This window comes from Mauremys mutica, chromosome 10 (genome assembly GCF_020497125.1).
Source record: "Mauremys mutica isolate MM-2020 ecotype Southern chromosome 10, ASM2049712v1, whole genome shotgun sequence".
NCBI classification, from domain to species: domain Eukaryota; kingdom Metazoa; phylum Chordata; order Testudines; family Geoemydidae; genus Mauremys; species Mauremys mutica.
The window spans coordinates 3485192-3505006 of NC_059081.1; the positions used below are offsets into that span (position 1 = coordinate 3485192).

The 19815-nt window shown below is 48.7% G+C and overlaps 1 long non-coding RNA gene across 1 annotated transcript in view; it reads right to left on the minus strand.

Moving 5' to 3' along the window:
* Window positions 1-415: 415 nt before the first annotated feature.
* LOC123378304 overlaps window positions 416-19815 on the minus strand; it is a 56123-nt gene continuing 36723 nt past the window's right edge. Inside the window, exons 2-3 of the long non-coding RNA XR_006582556.1 lie at window positions 2510-2641; window positions 416-648 (exon numbers count right to left, since the gene is read on the minus strand). This is a non-coding gene — a long non-coding RNA (uncharacterized LOC123378304). The remainder of the gene's footprint in view (window positions 649-2509; window positions 2642-19815) is intronic.

The window sequence follows — 19815 nt, forward strand, 5'->3', positions numbered from 1 at the left end:
ATCAGAGCACGTGTTTAGGTGCTGAAATACAGGTACCCAAGTTGGAAACCTGTGACCTTCCCAAGGCCGGGAAGGAAGGAAGTCAGGGTCAGTTAGTTGGTGTTGGTCCTGCTTTGAGCAGCGGGTTGGACTAGATACCTCCTGAGGTCTCTGCCAAACCTGATAGTCTATGATTCTAACTGGGATTGTATTCCAAGAGTTTGTAATCACAAGGGTCAATCCCTTGAGGATATAATTATAATTTGCTATCGCTGTGCATGGCACTTAACAGAAGGGAAGAAAAGAATTAGGAAAAATCTGCAGCCTGGGTATACACATGTTCTGTATGTAACCAACGTGAGGATTCCGGGCGCAGTTACTGAACAGACTTACTCAGCACATTTTTGCTTAGAACCTCTCCCTGAAGCTGGCCTGTTACAATTGCTTTACGAAAGCTCGCACTATGGAACAGCTAGGGCAGAGCGTGCTCACAAACTTCAAGCCGCACGTAGTTAATGCTTAGAGATGGTTACAGTTTGTACTGACAGCGCTGGCAGGTTCTTGGGCCGGTTTTTGTACAACACTTGTGTAAACAGGAAGAAGCAAGGTCTGTTGGTTACGAAACTGGCCCGGGATTACTGAGGATCGCTGGGTTGCATTCCAGGTGCTCTGTGTCATCGGAGACAAATAATTTAAAAGAAACAAACAAACAATTTTTTTTTAAAAAGGTCGGTGCCTCAGTTTCCCCATTTGCCTGGGGTGCTGAGATGAAACATACATTACACTGAGGTGATCAGACTCTACAGTGACGAAAGCCACATAAGTACCCAAGTTAGATGGTTATAGTGTGGGTACTTGGAATCACAGGTAACCTAGTAAAGTTGCATCTGAAGAAGTGGGTATTCACCCACGAAAGCTCATGCTGCAAAACGTCTGTTAGTCTATAAGGTGCCACAGGATTCTTTGTTGCTTTTACAGATCCAGACTAACACGGCTACCCCTCTGATACTTGATAGTAAAGTTTCAAGCATCTTCCAGAATACTGCCGACAGCTGTTGAGAAAATACTTATAGACCATTGGTAACACAGCCCAGCTCTTTCTCCAGCTGATATGCTTTCATGCTACATAGAGGCCTGATCCTGAGAACACTTACTTGCTTTGACTTCAGTGGGACTACACATGCGAGGAAGGGACTACAGAATTAGGCCCTACGTAAACATGGAGACTTGTGACGTGCTGCTTAAGGAACTGCTAACTTTAGTAGCTCAACTCAGTGGAGTCCCTGTAGATTCCCTGGAGAGACTGGACCTAATTCTGATTTGGCATACACTGGCGTAACTCTGGAGTCACTCCACAGAAATGACTCTGGAGCCATACTGGTGCAGCTGACAGGGCCAGCTCCAGGCACCAGCCGAGCAAGCTCGTGCTTGGGGCAGCAGATTCTAAGGGGCGGTGTTCCCTCCAATCCTAGGATGGCACGGCCGCCTTTTTTTTTTTGGTTTGCTGCTCCGGCCGCCCTGCGCCCTGGTGTTTTTGTATGTTTGTTTTTCTTTTGTTTCGCCGATGACTTTCAGTGTGCCGCTGTAGGGGGCGGTGGCGCGGAGGAGGGGAGCGCCCTGCTGGGAGCTGGCTGCGCGCTCCGCCTGCCCCAGCCGGTGCCAGATCTGCAGCAAGCCCGGCAGCCCGCGTCCTTCCCGACGATTTTCAACTCACCTGCAGGCAGGAGCGGCGCGGATCCTTCCCGGCAGGCGGCGCGGTGGGAGGGGCCAAGTGGAGAGTGCCCCAGCTGAAGGAAGCCCTGGCCACCCCCCTTCTCTTTCTCCCCCCCGCTCTCTCCCCTCCGGTAGCCGGGGTGCGCACTCCGCTGCCCGGGGCATGTCTGCAGCGCAGGGAGTCCCGCTAGCCAGAGTGTAGCCGCCGCCCGCCCAGAGGCTCGCCAGCACAGCTGCGAGCCGCCAAGGAAGCGGCACTGAAAGTTTGCACCCGTTTTTTTTTTTTTGGTTCGCCTGGTTGGGTTTTTTTTGTTTTTTCTTTGCTTGGGGCGGCAAAAAAGCCAGAGCTGGCCCTGGCAGCTGAGGTCAGAATCTGGCCCTATTTAGAACAAATGAAAGAAAATGACAATTTGCATAGTTGAACTCACTGCTTTGGGAGGGCAAGTTAAATATCGTGGCTGGACCAGTGCCTGCTGACATTTGTCGCAACATCAGCCAAAGAGAGAAGTAACCTGTTCTCTGGCTTTAGGGAGTAAAATCACCACAGGAGCCAGGAAGTAATTAGTTTTCTCCCCTACTCCTTTCAGCAATTCAGAGTTGGCCAGGTGCATTACAGAGGTTTATTGACGTCCTCTGAGGCATTCGATATTGGGCCCCAATATCTGGAAGGTATCGGGCTTGATCTGATATGGACTGATCTGATATGGAACATCTCACAGTCCATATGCTAAAGACTCCAACATTTCATTAAACATGAACTGTACTGAGGAAAGGTCAGTTTAACGGAAGCACCTGTGTTTTTAGCCCTTGCTTTTACCTGGCTTGTCGACTTAAGACTGGTCTTAAGGCACACGGCAGGATGAGTGAACACAAATACCCAGATTTGCCTTCTTCCGAGTCCTGTTCTCCTGAACCACAAGTTGGCACTGCTTCTGCCTCCCAGCGGGATCTGTATATGAAAGATTACGCTAAAACGACACAGATCCTGATGGTTTGAGATGCCTCTGTTGTAACAAAGAATGTCTGTGTTTATATTCCCAGGTCATTTTTCTGGGTTTCAGTTAAGAACATAAAAAGTTCAGGGCATAAGAAAAACATCTGTGCGCTGCGTGCAGTTCTGGTCACCCCATCTCAAAAAAGATACATTACAATTGGAAAAGGGGCAGAGAAGGGCAACAAAAATGATTAAGGGTGTGGAACAACTTCCAGACTGGGACTTTTCGGCTTGGAAAAAAGCGATGACTAAGTGGGGATATGATAGAGGACTGTAAAATCATGACTGGTGTGGAGAAAGGGAATAAGGACGTGTTATTTGCTCCTTCACATAACACAAGAACCAGGGGCCACTCAATGAGATTAATAGGCAGCAAATTTAAAACAAACGGAAGGAAGTACTTCACACAATGCACCTGTGGAACTCGTTGCCAGGGGATGTTGTGAAGGCCAAAAGCATAACTGGGTTCATAAAAAATGAGATAAGTTCCTGGCGGATAGGTCCATCAATGGCTATTAGCCAAGATGGTCACCGATGCTATGGGTGTCCTTAGCTTCCGAGTGCCAGAAGCTGGGAATGGGCGACAGGGGATGGATCATTTGATAATTGCCTGTTCTGTTCATTCCTTCTGAAGCATCTGGCACTGGCCACTGTCAGAAGACAGGATACTGGGCTAGATGGACCATTGGTCTGAACCAATATGGCCATTCTTATGGCCTTAGCTAGTTGGCTTTTCCATTTGGCTGTTCTCAGTTTCCCCTGCTGTTTACCCTTTCTTGCCTTTTGATAGTCCCCTCGATTTCACTGGATCAAATTCTGCAGAAGTCGCTGGAGTTACACCAGACGTGGATTTGGCCAGCTAAGTTCATTATTGTGTAAATGAGACCGTTTACATGCATTCTAAACCAAACTGGATGTCTCTTTCCTAAAGCCACAAGTTATCAGGCTTGTTGCAGGACTTACGGGGTGAAACTCTGCAGCCTGTGTTAGGTAGGTCAGACTAGATCATAAATGATCTCTTCTGGCCTTCAAATCTACTCATTTTTGGGCTAATTTTTTCCAACTCAATTCACTTTTGTTGCAGGCTTGAAAATGTAAAGTAAATTTGCTGATTGGATAATCATCATTCAGAATGTTTAGAAACTAGAAACAAGTGTCTCTTCAGAGCACCTCAGATCCTGATCTGAGGACAAGCCGGAGAAGCTGACGCCAATCTTTCATTGCCGCTTGAATCTCTGAAGTCCGGTATTATCTGAATGTCTGTACATGGCAGATTCAAAATGACTCGGTGCTAGAGATGGTTGGACAGGATGGATGGATGGATGGTTTCAACCAAGCCCAGACCTCGTCCAAGCCTTTGTACTCCAACAAAACCCAAACCTTTCCTGGCATATCTGCGCACTTCTTGGTTTTGTCAGAAAGCACAGCCCATATCCTGGCCCCGATGGAGTCAATGGGGCTCGGGGTTGGTCCTAGCCCTGGAAACGCTGTAACAAGAACTTTCCTTGTGGTGTTTCTGAAACAGATGAAAGCAGGAAAACGTGGGTTCTTTCAGAATAGACCCTGCCCTTTTGTGAGATCCAGCACAAACTGCAGAGCCCAGAAGCTTGCCCATCACTAGCACAGGAATATGGGAATCGCCTCACTGATCAGGCTCAAAGCCCGTCTAGCTCAGTTATCTGTCTCAGACAGCGGCTGGCACCAGATATTTCAGGGGAAGGTCTAAGAACTCCCCGGTAGCGTATGTGACCCCACTTTGAGGCTCATCCTGATCTCTGATAGCTAGGGACTGACTTGAGCCCTGAAGCATAAGGATTTATATCCCTTGCCGAATTGTTACCATTAATTATGTGTGAGATATGGTGATCATCCCATACACAGTCTTCTGTGAACTCTATGAAACCACCCATCCTCTTCGCTGGTCAGAATCCAGCACAGATCAGTAGCACCTAAAGCATTTCCCAGATGGTAGCTCCAATACGGTCTGCGAAGTGAGTTATGGAGGCCACGGTCCGGTTCCTAGTGAACAAGTCACAGCGCAGAGAGCAAGGATGGTCCACTGATCAGGGCATCAAGTTCAATTCCTGACTCTGCCACTAACTCCCTTGGTGACCATGGGAAAGTCACTTAGTCTCTTTGTGCCTCAGTTCCCCAACTGCAAGCGCTTACTGACCTCACAGGATAAACACATTACAAATTGTGACACGTTCGGCTCCTGTGATAACAGGGGCTAGACATGTACCTCACCTAGGTGGACGTCTATTTAGATTGTCAGCTCTCTGGGCCAGGGACTGTCTCTCACTACATGTATAAGCAATGCCTGGCATAATGGGGCCCTGGATCTCTAGCTGCTTCTTCCACATAAATAATAATTAGCAACAAAAACCCAACAAAGCCTACATGAAAAGAACCTTATGGCTGCAAAATCAAACTACCAGTTCCACCTTTAATAATCAGCTTGGTCTTTAAATGCCAGACTCGTAACATTTCGTATATTAAACCAAAAGAGAACAAAGCAGAGAGAGATGGGAGGAAGGGAAGAGAAGGCAGAGCACAAAAAGGAGCGAAGGAGACAGTAAGCATAATGGAGAGAGAGGGGTGGGGGCGGAGGGGCGGGGTGTTGGCTTGCTAAGGAGATTTTTCCAACCTCTGATTTATACAATATAAATAATTAAAAGCTGTGCAGACCCAACACTAAGCCTTGTGGTACTCCACAAGCAACTTCCTTCCAGCTTAAAAAGGATCCCGTTTAGAATTATCCTATGTTTCTTGCTCTGCGGCCAACTTTCCGCTCGCTTCTGTGAGTTTGTGCATGGAGGTCGAGTTGACCCCTTTCCGTGGAACTCCCCGAAATGTGCTGCAAAACCCCCAGAACGTGATGTCCTTGTTGTTCCTCTTTCTTTCAGCCACAGCGTGATCTCTGCTATCTCCCAGCAGACTTGGAGAAGGTCGCGACTCCCTTTCCTTGAAGGTATCTTTAATAGCACTGTGCTTTCTGAGACCTGCTGAGTCGTTTCAGCCCAATTGCTCTACCAGTTCTGAGTCTCTGACTTTTCTCCTGTATGCCTCTAGATCTCACTGATTTTAGATGGAAGTAGAGTTGGCTATTCATTATGGACGCGGTGAAGCTAGAGAAAGTTGAATTCTGCAATGAAAAAGCCTGCTAATACTTGCACAGACTTTTTTCTGTCTCTGACTTTGCTCTCGGCAGACAGGAGTTTGCCTTGATTGATTTTCTCTGGCATGAATGTTGGGTGAAAGTGAATTGCAATGCCACTCACGCGACAGACCGTGGAAATTTAGGTTTGCACATGCTAGTCCTTCACCAAAAGGGCTGCTGCTCTCTCAGCCAATCAGGAGTCTGAAACAAACCATGTGATTTATCTGAGCAACACAGCGCCAACCAGCCCAATGGTAAACATAAAATACTCACAACAAACTCCTCTGGATCAAAGCATTGGGACAAAATATGTGCAGAAAAGAGTGTTAAATAGTCTTGAAAAAATCACACCATGTTGTTCCTACTGTCCTTTGGACGAGTACACAACCAACTCAGGCATGAGTCATCCACAAGCTTTGAACCCAGGACCTTCTGCATAGACCTCTTCCTTCTAGAGTGACCAGATGTCCCAATTTTAGAGGCACAATCCTGATTTTGGGGACTTTTTCTTTTATAGGCACCTATTACCCCCCACCCCTTGTCCTGATTTTTTACACTTGCTATCTGGTCACCCTACTTCCTTCTGAGCTGAAGGACAAATTCCATTAGCTGACAGCAGTAGTAGTCTATTATCCTCAGGGATGAGATGCGCACTTTGCCAGTGTAGGGATTCAGGGAGCATAGAAAAGAGGTTAAAGTCCTGATCCAAAGCCCTTTGGACGTCAAAGTCAACTGAATGTACCGGGCTTTGAATCAAGCCCTAACTTAATTTATAAAGTACTGGTGGTGAATTATTCCCTCTCAGCTCTTGCATGTGAGCAATGGAAGGAGACTTCACAACAAAGACTGGTTTGTTCCTTGTTCTCTTCCCCACAGTCGGTGCGTTGGATTTGCCAGGGGTACTTCTTGCTTGTTCACCTTCCGTCCTCGTAAACCAGAGTTGCGGAGCAGCTAACATCTCATGGGAAAATGCCATGGAATGGTCTAGTCTTTAACCAGCCTGCTGAAACATCCTGCACTGCTGTGACCTCACTATGGGAATTGACTTGACATTAGGCCCTTTTTGTTGCTCAGGAGTCGGAACCATAGATGGAAAGGGGGATCTATTAGCTCCTCTATCTTGGTTCCTATAAGGGCCTCTTCACTTAGTGTCTGAGCAGCTCAGAAATAGGGTAAGAGGGGCATTGAAAATTAGCTTTTTGCATGGCCCAGAAGTTCAGACAAGCTGCAGATTGTCAAAAGTGTTGAGTGTAGTGTCCCGAGACATGCTTGGTTGTTGATGAACAGGAGCTGGAAAGCGTCCTGTGGGGTGAAGTTGCGGCAAACTCTCTCTATTGCAAGGTTGTCTAAAGTAAAACCCAAGGGCCTGATCTGAGGGAGTCTTTTCCTTTGTCTTCAATGGGCTTTGGATGAGGCCTGAAGACCTGCATTATACGATCTTTCCTCTCCCGTCTTCCATGCGTTGATGAGCAATGAAATAGTTTAAAATGCTGACATTTAACGTATTGTCCCTGGCAGCTGAGTGGGCAGCTGTTGAAATGGACAAGGCAGTTCACACCTCAGAGCTCTTGATCCAAGCTCTCTGCAAACTCAGGCGTCACATGCATCAGCTACATTCGGGTCACATTTTTCAAGGTTTTCTTTGCAACCTTTGCAAACCAGCTAGAGATGATTTTTTTTTTACTGTGAAGAGAACAATTGAGAGGGGAGTCTGTCATTTCCTCACTCCAAGAGAGCTCCCCTACCCGTCAGGAAATGCCTCTCTATATCACTGTAACTGGCGTTTATTTTTAATGCCCCTTTTGCACCAGGGTTCTAAGTCCCTGGGTTACGCAGGAGGCCAGAGTAGATGATCACAATGGTCCCTTCTGGCCTTAGGAGCTATGAAACATTTCACCAGCTTTCCACACTGATTACAGAACTGGGGTGGAGGGGATGGGTGGAAGGAAGACCCAGGTGTTCAGGCTCTTGCCTGCTCTACCTAACTCCCATTGATTTCAACAGGAGCTGGGTGCCTAACCTGCCAAGCCGCCTTTGGAAATCCCACTCGGTGGCTACTTGCATTGTTAGGCACCTAAATAAAACCTGTCCCTTAGGGAAACTGAGGCACAGAAAGGCTATTTGTAAAGAGGGGATAATAGCCTCACCTTACCTCCCCAGGGTGTTGTGAGGACGTACATTAGAGACCGTGAGGTGCTCCAATACTGCAGTATGTATCTACGATAGATGTGGTGAAGATAAATCCCAAGGCACGAGGAAGCAAGTGCTGACAACACACAGCAAGACCCAGCCACTGGGCAGGGAGAGAGCATGTCTTCACCCTTGCCCAGCTGAAAGTGGTCAGATTGGAATGATCCAGACTGGCCCTTGGCCGGGAAGCCAAAGTTAACACCTTTGGGACTTGAGAAAAATACGGTGGCATGTTTAATGACCGAACAGTTAGGACCTGGATTTCACAGCTCAGCGAACAGGCAGATCATTGCTGGATCCCAGCGCGTGTGAATGATAAGCTGAAAACTCTCCAAAAGCCGCCTGGCACTAGAGGAGATACCGATTCCTTCCTTGATTTAGGTCTGAAAATGCTACAGTGGAAGTGAGGCTGAGAAAGAGATTTCTGGGAAAGCCGGCTCCAAAGACAGCTGGTTGGTGTTTGGGAAGGGGGAGTGGATATCTGCATACTTGGACATATCTTTGGGGATGACTAAGTTCTATAGAACAGCTTGAATGATACACAACTGTCTCTGTTTACGGGGGAAACGAGAAATAAACATTTGCAAAGTGTCGCTGATTCAAGTCTTTTTGGTTTTTGTCTCTGACATGGCGTCCCAGGTCTCATTGTATGTACGCGGCTCTTGGCAGTGCTACGTTGACGCACCTGGCGAAGACGAAATCAATGGAATGGGAGTTTTCCCTGAGCGGGGATTCAGTCAGGCCAGCAGCATTCAGCAGTGAGTTTAGCCAACAAGTATTTGTGCACTGATGACAATAGAACTGAGCTCACCGAAATGCATGATGAACCCTGCCGTTACATAGTCATTTTAGCCATTGCTAATGACATCCCGTCCTCCTGGATCACAGCCATGAAGGGAACAAGCAGATGGATCCTGGGAGAGCTTGTGAATCCATTGTGATAGAATAACTCTATTACTTAGAAAGCACCCCAAAATGCCTGGAGTGCCCATCGCCCCCCGGCTTGTTCAAGGACCCTGCTAGCCTTTCTCCTTCTAAGAAGGCTCGCCTACGTACGCTGTGCACGGAGTGTGGCAGAAACTTTCAGCCACGTCTCCTGGTACATTCTCCTGTCATATCCAGAAGGGAAAAGTGGTTTGGAGAGGGGAAAAAACTTCTCTCAATTCTCATTAGACACTCAAATCCTCACTGAAATTCTGACAAATGTTGGATCATTTTATTCTCCAGGGTTTTGATTTTTCATGCTCCCTTGCACTTCCTGATTTCGCTCAGCTCCATCTTCAGAAGCTCTGAAATTGCCCGAGAAGGCTTGGTCTTGGGTTGCTTCCGACTGAAACTGAGAAGCGCTGCTGATCCAGTGCGAGAAACTGCTTTTACGCCGTTTCCAGGGAAGAATGGTTTGGAAAGGAGTCAAATAACCATTGGGAGGGGTCAAATTCATCCTGGTGTAAATCAAAGGAAGACAACCGAGTTACACCAAGAATGAATGGGGAGGATCAGTCGCTCATTTGTAAGACGCTGCCTGGTGGAGAAGACGCTGTCCCAGGATATTGGTGAGACATCAGTGCCCTGGGCTGCGTGTCTAACCCCTCGACTAGGAGAGGAAGGATCCTCCAATGGTTAGTGCGCTAGCCTGGCTCATGGAAGACCCAGGTTCAATGCCCTGCTCTGCCACAGACTCCATGTGCGCTCTGGGGCTAGTTTCTTTTTGCCTCCGTTCCCCACCTGAGACGTGAAGATAATAGTACTTCCTACCGCACCGTGCTCACCTAGTACAGTGATGGGAGCTGCATAGCTACCGTAGATATCTGCAGTGTTCTTGGAGCCTTGTCGGTCCCAGGATATTAGAGAGACAAGGCGAGGGAGGTCGTATCTTTGATTGGACCAACGTCTGTTGGTGAGAGAGATGAGCAATTGAGCCATGCAGAGCGCTTCTGCGGGGCTGGGAAAGGGCCTCCGAGCATCACAGCCGGACACAAGGTGGAGCAGGTTGCTAAGCATAAGGACTTGGGACAAGTTCTTGCATGTGTTTCTGATCTCGCCAGTTGGGATGCAGGTGGGGGCCTGTCATTGCTGATGCCCAGGTTCAGCCGTGCTGAGCTAGAATTGAAGGTCTAAACTCAGTCCTTTCACCCAAGCATCCCTGGGCACTTTATAGACATTAATTGGGCCTCCTGGCATCCACGAGACCCCGAGAAGCAGAGATGATAAACTGCTTGCCCAGGGTTACAGGCTGAATCAGCAGCAGTGCTGGGAATGTAAACCTACAGTCCAGATTTCTGGTCCCCTGTTCTAACCGCTAGCCATTCCTCCCTCCTGTTAGCCAAGGATCCTGGGGATGATCTGCTCCTTCCCACCAGAGCAGAAGAGCACCGAGGGGGAAAGAATTGTAAAGGCTTCCAAACTCCAGGGAGAGTTTTGCTGGGTCAAACAGGATCCAATGTTTGACCAGCTCTCAGATCAAAAGGTCTCTCCCCTTAGTGGGTCTGAGTTTCTGATGGGGAAAACTGGGGTTGGAGTTTGGGGCCATGCACGTTTCCAAGCTGGCCCAATTCACCATCCTCTCGGGATCTGAATTCCCCCTCGGTCTTGGCAAGCGCAGACCGAAGAGTCAACAGAACGGCCGTAAATCACTCGGTGGGACACGCTGGCTGCAGGCGCTACCCCTGCTCTCTCATTTCAGCAAAACCACCAGTGACACAACCTAATGTGCACTCGCCCCGAGGCCCTGGGAGTGGATTCTGGAAGTCGGAGGGCTCCGCGGTAGAGTCCATTTCGGCAAGCAAAGGTATCATTTCGGGTCAGCGGCGGTGCCATTTGGAAGGCAGCTCATATTTCCTTAACTGCAAGCAGCAAGCTCTGAATGTAATTACGGGATTAAAGGCGTGTTCTGGAGTCAAACACATGGTTTAGAAGCAGAGATTACACATCCAGTCTGTTTACAAGACATGCTCAGCCCCGCTTAACCCCTTCCAGCCAGGGAACAATGGCATGTGTTTCGGGGATGGACTCAGCAGCCCAGCGGTGCCATGGCGACCGCTCAGTGCCCACAGCAGCTCTCTTACCCTTCCGGGCTCCATTTAGGGTTGCCAGCCCTCCAGAATTGCCCTGGAGTCTTCAGGAATTAAAGATTAAACTTTAATTAAAGATTATGTCATGTGATGAAACCTCCAGGGAACCGTCCAACCAAAATTGGCAACCCTGGCTCCAGGGCCTCTACTGGCTGTGTGAAGTAGGCCTCTTGCTCCCGACTCCATACAGGAATGATGTGTGGGAGTGGGCCTGCCAGACAACCGTGTCTGACTCCCCCTTGGAGAGAGACCATGGCGAAAGCAGCCATGCCATGAGTGGGCACCCCAGCTCACAGGAGACTTTAGGGCACGGGTAGGCGGACCATGGGCCAAATCTGCACTTCCAGATGCTTTTGAATGAACCCAACACCTTTTTATTGACTTTTTATTGTTGTTAATTTTTTTTTATTATTCTCTCTGGAGTCTGGACCTTGACTATACCTTGACCAAGAAATTTGGACCTTGACAAAAAATAGTTCACTACCCCTCTTGTAGGGCCTGGTTTTTGGGGTGGGGGGTGGGGTGAGGAAGGTACAGGCGACAGCTTCTTAATGTAGATGATAGGAGAGGAGGGGAAGGTGATTTGGTTGAGCTGACCATTCCTTCAACTAAGCGATGGTCTCTTAATTCAACCAACAGCAAAGTAGAAACTGAGACAAGGGCACAAAAAAGCTCTATCTCATGATCGCTTTTCAAGTTTAAAATCTTCCCGGCATTCCTCAGCTTGCCCTGTTGCCCCATTGTGTGCTGATTCCTGGATATTCAGGCCAGAAGGGTCTGTGATGACCTCCTGAAACCCACAGGCCATAGAGTTTCACCCAGTGATTCCCACATGGAGACCAGAAGCTTGTGGTGAAATCAGAGCATATCTTTAAGAAAAGCAGACTACCTGGATTTGAAAGCTCCAAGTGGAGGAGAATCCACCACAGCCCTCGGGAAGGTAGTTCAGTGGTTACTTACCCTCGCTGTTAAAATGTGCATCTTACATCCATTTTGAACTTGGTTGACATCAGTTTCCCACTGTTAAGTCTTGGGATCCCTTTGTTATGCCTCTGTCGATGGTGTTTCTCCACCATTGTATCAAGTATCAGAGGGGTAGCCGTGTTAGTTTGGATCTGTAAAAGCAGCAAAGAGTCTTGTGGCACCTTATAGACTAACAGACGTTTTGGAGCATGCATCCGACGAAGTGGGTACTCACCCACGAAAGCTCATGCTCCAAAATGTCTGTTAGTCTATAAGGTGCCACAGGACTCTTTGCTGCTTCCACCATTGTAATCACTAAGTGTTAAATTTACTTCATTGTGGCTCAGCTGAAGAGGAAATTTTTGATTCTTCAATTCCTAAATGTAGACTATAATTTACCCCTTCTTTTAAACTTTGCCTCCTTGTCTTAGGGGGAGGATGACTCCTACCTAAAAACACATGTCCCGCCAGCTCTAATTATACACAAGACTCTTACAGAGACATTTAAAAGACCCACATGCAACCTCAGAGTGGAAATTGGATTTAGCATCTACCCTCATAGAACAAATATCCTCTATTGGGCTTTCTCTAGACTTGAAGAAGCCACCACTGTTGTAGCTCCACCAAATGGCAGTAGTGATGGATGTTTTGGCCATTCTGTGACCTAACCCTGATCAAACCCTAAATACGCTGCAGCCTCCATCTTTGCTGCCTTTGATGGAGATGCACTGCTGTAAGACGAGTGTGGACACAGCCTAGAAAAAGCAACCTGGGCTTGTTACCCTAGCCCTGAGAGAGGGGTCAAGACTTTCTCACACTGGAAGAAACTTTTTTGTTACCATATTTCAGTATAGATCCTCATGGCCCAACCTTGGGAGGTCAGCACTTGATGTCTTCTGACCAATGTCTACATCTCTTCTCCCCATCCTCATTTTTTATTTCATAGGGGTCTGTGATGGGGTATACCTGGCCCTTTGAGGCCCCTTGCTGGAGGCCCCATGGAGGAGCAGCAAAGGTGGGCCCTCCAGGCCTGCCTAGAGAGGCTGCATAGAAGCAGCCAATCAGAGCCCAGCAGGCTCAGATAAAAGGAGCTGCAGGGCCTGAGCAGGACAGTTCCCAGCTGGGGCCAGAGGAGGTGGTGTTGGCATTCAGCAAGGAGGAAGAGGATCCGAGACCTTCATCCCTGAGGCCAGGGTGAGGAGAAAGGGGCTACTCGGGAAAAGGCCCAGGAGAGAGCAGCAGCAAACTCGAGGCAGCAGTACATGGGACCCAGAGTAATGGGCAGGTGCAGGTTCCCCTCCTGGCCACTGGGAAAATGGCCCAAACCCTAAGAAGGGGGATTATTTTTTGACTGTGTGACTTGGTTGGAAGGCTGAGCCACTGAAGACCTACCAAGCAAGATTGACACCTACAGGGGGCGCCAGGGGCAGGAAAGGCCTGCAGTACCACACCCAGCTGCTAGGAGGCTCTCAGGAGCTGAGTGCCCCATCACAGGGTTGATAAGGCATCAAAAGAAGACGGCTCCTCTACTGCACATTGACATCACCTCTGTTTTTAGTCCCCCCGCCCCGAAATAATGGCCAAGCCCAAGACCAAATGGAAACTTTAATGGTTCTCCTTTAATGTATTCTGCTCCCCCTGTTGTTTGGTCCTACTGGGAGAAGTTCCTTTGTCCTACAGTGGTGCTCAGCTGAAATCAGATGTTGTTTGTGCTCGATGCTGTACATTCACATAGTAACAAAAAGTCTGAGTGTTAAAGAGATTAAAACCTAGACAAATAAAACAAACTCGGAGTGAGGAAAAGGGACATATTCTCAGCTCCATTGTACAGGTGGGAACTGAAGCGATTTGCCCAAGATCACACATGCACTCTATGGCACAGCTTGGAATAGAAGCCGGCTTTCTCCGGAGTCTCAGTCCAGGACCATCCAGGTTCTGGCTGGAGAGTAAGCAGGGGTAACATGCAGGAGGCATTCACACAGCAAGGGGTTCTGCTAATCAGGTCAGTCTGGCCACCAGCTGGCTGACAATAATGTGTGACGTGGAGAGTTTTTCTTCTTGCTCCCTCAACGTACGGCTGTGAAATGAGAGGGCAACGGTACGCATCCCTATTCAGCACCACAGATTTATAGCCACATCCATCGATGGGGATGAAAACGCAGCCATCCGCGTCCTTGCTCTGGTTTTCTTTTCAATCCCCGTGGAATGACAACAGTTTTGGCGCCCGCCCAGGCAACAGCCCAAGAGGGGTGGAGAGAGACAAGAGACTCTTTCCCCATGGAATCCGGGAACTCAAGTGATCAGCTGGCTAAATTGATTCTGTGCTCCAAACATGAGAACTTTTCGTGGAATCAAAGCCTGGACAAGTTCACTGTCTGGTTAACGTGTTACCTTCCTTGTGCCCTTATAAATGGGAAGGCTTTATGGAGCTGGGCAGCTCTTTCATTTGTCTCCTTAATACAACTCAAGAGAGAGGGCAAGTGCCCAGGAGACAATCTTTACCAGGCCGTGAAAACCTTTATCTTAGAATCATAGAATCTCAGGGTTGGAAGGGACCTCAGGAGGTATCTAGTCCAACCCCCTGCTCAAAGCAGGACCAATCCCCAACTAAATCATCCCAGCCAGGGCTTTGTCAAGCCTGACCTTAAAAACCTCTAAGGAAGGAGATTCCACCACCTCCCTAGGGAACCCATTCCAGTGCTTCACCACCCTCCTAGTGAAACAGTTTTTCCTAATATCCAGCCTAGACCTCCCCCACTGCTACTTGAGACCATTACTCCTTGTTCTGTCATCTGCCACCACTGAGAACCGTCTAGATCCATCTGCTTTGGAACCCCCTTTCAGGTAGTTGAAAGCAGCTATCAAATCCCCCCTCACTCTTCTCTTCTGCAGACTAAACAATCTCAGTTCCCTCAGCCTCTCCTCGTACGTCATGTGCTCCAGCCCCCTAATCATTTTTGTTGCCCTCCGCTGGACTCTTTCCAATTTTTCCACATCCTTCTTTTAGTGTGGGGCCCAAAACTGGACACAGTACTCCAGATGAGGCCTCACCAATGTCGAATAGAGGGGAATGATCACGTCCCTTGATCTGCTGGCAATGCCCCTACTTATACAGTCTAAAATGCCATTAGCCTTCTTGGCAACAAGGGCACACTGTTGACTCATATCCAGCTTCTCATCCGCTGTAACCCCTAGGTCCTTTTCTGCAGAATTGCTTCCTAGCCATTCGGTCCCTAGTCTGTAACAGTGCATGGGATTCTTCCGTCCTAAGTGCAGGACTCTGCACTTGATCTTATTGAACCTCATCAGGTTTCTTTTGGCCCAGTCCTCGAATTTGTCTAGGTCCCTCTGTATCCTATCCCTACCCTCCAGCGTATCTACCACTCCTCCCAGTTTAGTGTCATCTGCAAACTTGCTGAGAGTGCAGTCCACGCCATCCTCCAGATCATTAATGAAGATATTGAACAAAACCAGCCCCAGGACCGACCCTTGGGGCACTCCGCTTGAAACCGGCTGCCAGCTAGACATGGAGCCATTGATCACTACCCGTTGAGCCTGACAATCTAGCCAGCTTTCTATTCACCTTATAGTCCATTCATCCAGCCCATACTTCTTTAACTTGCCGGCAAGAAAACTCTCCCTGTTTAGATTGTTTAAAGCAGTGGTTCTCAACTAGGGGTACATGTACCTCTGGGGGTACACAGAGGTCTTCCAGGAGGTACATCAACTCATCTAGATATTTGACTAGTTTTACAACAGGCTGCATAAAAAACACTAGTGAAATCAGTACAGACTAAAACTTCATACAGACAATGACTTGTTTATACTGCTCTGTATACCATACACTGAAACGTAAGAACAATGTTTATATACCAATTGATTTATTGTATAATTATATGGTAAAAATGAGCAAGTCAGCAATTTGTCAGTAACAGTGGGGCTGTGACCCGCTTGTCTTTTTAGTGTCTGATTTTGTAATCGAGTAGTTTTTAAGTGCGGTGTAAGTTGGGGGTATGCAAGACAAATCAGCCTCCTGAAAGAGGTACAGTCATCTGGAAAGGTTGAGAGTCACTGGCTTAAAGTAAGGCATTTCTCAGCTGTTTTTATTGCCTCGTTGTGTAGCTAGCCCTGGGTCTACTGTGTTTCTATAGAACCCTTTGCTATAGGCCCCAGGGCATAGGCTCCCAGAATGGGAGACCTGAGCCTGCAGGCCACGATGAGGCACTGCAGATGCCACACCCTAGACTTACTAACATTTGTGGGGCCCTGTACATGCCGCGATTGTCACACACATGCAATGAAATGTCCATTTTGCACAGTCGAGGCCGCTAGCAAGCGCCAGAGCAGCGGTGGCTGCTTGCCCCTGGAAGCGGGTCTCGACGCAGCCACGCGCAAGGTCAGACCGAAGGACGAAGGTAAGCCGGACTGACAGGGTGGAAGACTGTATCCTGCAAACCAGCGACTCAGCGAAAGGGTTATGGTGGGCGACCAGCGGCACCTGAGCTCCCAGCTTGAAGCTGTGGCTAGAAGGGGTAGCACGAACCAGAGAGACAGGTGGTAGTTTAATTGTCTCTTGGGAAACTAGTCTGTCTGGACCCCGTAGGTATGGGGTCTCTCTTGCTCCAAGAACAGCTGTCATTCTGCCTCCATCCTCTTTCCCCCTCCCGCCATGCTGTGCCATCCCAGGGCATGCTTGATCCAACACGCACTCAGCATAACCCTTTGGGCCCTGTCCCTTGGTCAAAAGGCAGCGAGCAGGTTGAATCAGCCTGGTCCTTTCGTCCCTGTTAGCACTGCAGGGTCTGTCTCGCATGCCCCTGTGGCGCTCCTGGCGCGTACGCCCACACATACACACACTCCCAACAGTGCACAGCTGTTGCAACCGCTGTTGGGATTACTGCCACGACGGGCTCCACCACTGGGGCGCCAGGGCGGATAGAGAGGACTGGTGCGATAGCACCACTGATGCAAACAGTCCTCCCACAGTGCACCTGGGCACCTGGACATATCTCACCTAATCAAGTCCTTGCTGACCAATATCGTCTGATTGTCTCCTGGTTCTCTCCCATCTGTTTGTCTGTCTCCAGCTGTTTTCTCTTGTCTTGTATTTAGATGGTCAACCCTCTGGGGCATGCACCATCTTTTTGTTCCACCTTTGTACAGTGGGGTCCTGGGCCAGGACTGGGGTCCTAGGCGCTACCACAAAAATATAATAATAAGAGAAGCCCTTAACTGCGTTTTTTGCTGCACTCGTTTAAGGAGGGATCTGGAGGCAGACAAGGAGCAGGGAGGTAAAAGCCCCTTTCTACGTCGCTCAGATGCAGCCGCACCTGGAATACTAAGCTCAGCTCCGAGTCTTGTATTACCGGAAGGATACTGACAAACTGGAAAGTTTTCAGAGCAGACCAATGCAATGGGGCTGGAGGGGCTTAGGAGGAAAGGTGAAAAGACCCAATATGTACGCAGCAGCTTGGGTAAGAGATGGTTAGCGAGAGATGCTGACAGAACGGTGCAAACAAAGGAAGGAGGAGAATTAGGGTTGGCTGGAGGGCTTTCGTAACACAGAGTAATGAGATTAAACTGAGAAAGGAATATTTAGGCGGAGTACCAAACTTCTTCCTGTTACCAGCAACTATCTGATTGGGATTGTTATTTATATATCATGGCAGTGCCTGATCATGGCCGCATTGCACTAGGCACTGTACACACACAATGTCCACCCATAAGGGAATGTCAACACAGCAGCTGAGAGGGCTCTTCCCAGCACCGATCGACAGACCCACGCAAGTTTGTACGCCGGTGGCTAGCCAAAGCCGCCGACCGTGGCCACACGGCTATTTTTAGCTCACTAGCATGAGCAGAGCTAGCGTGTATCTGTCTACTCATGCTGGGAAGCGCCCCCCCCCCCAGCTGCTGTGTGGACAAAGGGTGACGGTCAAAGTGGACAAGGGCAGGGAGGGGAAATGGATGGAAAAAAGATGAAGCAACACGCTCAGGTCACCCAGCGGAGCAGCGGCTGCCGAGTCTCAGCACAGCTCCCTACCCGCTCGTTCAGTTATGCTGGGCACTGGAAGCGGTGGAAGCTTCAGGGCTGGGATTGTTTTAACACTGGGGGGAATGGAACTCGAGGAAATCTACAAGCAGGAGCTCTCTGCACTGGCAGGCGGACAGGCTGGAGCACCAAATGGCCCGCTACTAATTTCTCCATTTGTCGGAATGTTGACATTACACCACAAGCATCGCGGGCAATTAAGAAAACGCTCCACTGAGTTGTGGGCTATCATTATTGGTCTAGACTCTGGATTGGCTCCACACCAGAATAACGTTTGAGCTGGAGGGGAGTGTACAAAACAGGGGCATTGAAAGACTGAAGGGAACGTACAATGAATCTATCAATAATCATAACAAAAAAACCCCAACCCCAGTGCACGCTGTATGGCCAAACTTTTCAGAAGTGCTCACCGATTTTCAGTGCTTCACGCATGCAGGGCCCAACTTCAGGCACCCTTAGCCTGATTTCTGGGTTGCTGTAGCGCCACTGAATTCATTTTTAAAGGTGCTAAGCAGGTGACACCCGCCGGAGGTGTAGGCACTCAGCACTTGTGAAAATTATTATTATTGGTCTGACACGTAAAAACCTTCACCAAGATCAGGGCCCTATCATGCAAGGCACTTACGTACACATAGAAAGAGACAGTTTCTGTCCCAAAGGGTTGACAGGCTGAATGGATGAGACTAGGGTGACCGGACAGCAAGTGTGAAAAAATTGGGATAGTGACGGGGGAGGGGTAATAAGCTTCTATATAAGAAAAAGCCTCAAATATTGGGACTGTCCCTATAAAATCGGGACATCTGGTCACCCTAGATGAGACAAAGAAAGATTGGGAGGGGAAATAGAGGTGAACTGGGGTCACATGGCAGGTCAGTGCTGAGCCAGGAATAGAACCTCGAGCCCTGCTCCTGGGCTCCAGCCAATGGGTAACGCTGCCTCAGGTTAGCTTAAATCACACCCAAGACCTTCCTATTGACTAGCTTGTCTATGGAACTGTGTAGAAAGGACACAGAAGAAAGCATGGGGGTTGTGAGCTGCTCCTTTCACTTTGCTGTCTTCTCGCACTGGTTTTTGCTGCCCCTTATGCAAGGAATGTCCCAGTGGTATTGTCCCAGCCCCTCCCCTTTAATTTTCAAGCCTTTCTGAACAGCCAGCGCTACCGTGAGCCCCATGGTAAACTGGGTAACAGCTATAGCTTGGCATGGGGCACTGTTAGTGATACCTTAGCACCTCTTGGTTCTATCAACACCCTCCTCACAAAGAGTCCCAGCAGTAATGTATCTAAGAAAATATACCACTTATCCTCCTATGTTTCTTGCCCTTGTCTTCTCATTAGAGCATCAGAACGGCCGTACTGGGTCAGACCAAAGGTACATCCAGCCCAGTATCCTGTCTTCCGACAGTGGCCAATGCCAGGTGCCCTAGAGGGAATGAACAGAACAGGGAATCCTCAAGTGATCCATCCCCAGTCGCCCATTCCCAGCTTCTGGCAAACAGACGCTAGGGACACCATCCCTGCCCCTCCTGGCTAATAGCCACTGATGGACCTATCCTCCATGAACTTATCTAGTTCTTTATTGAACCCTGTTATAGTCTTGGCCTTCACATTCAGTTACTTTAGATCCTAAACCCTTTGGGGTGCAGGGACTACCTTTTCCTGTATGTTTGTACAGAACCCAGAACAATGAGATCC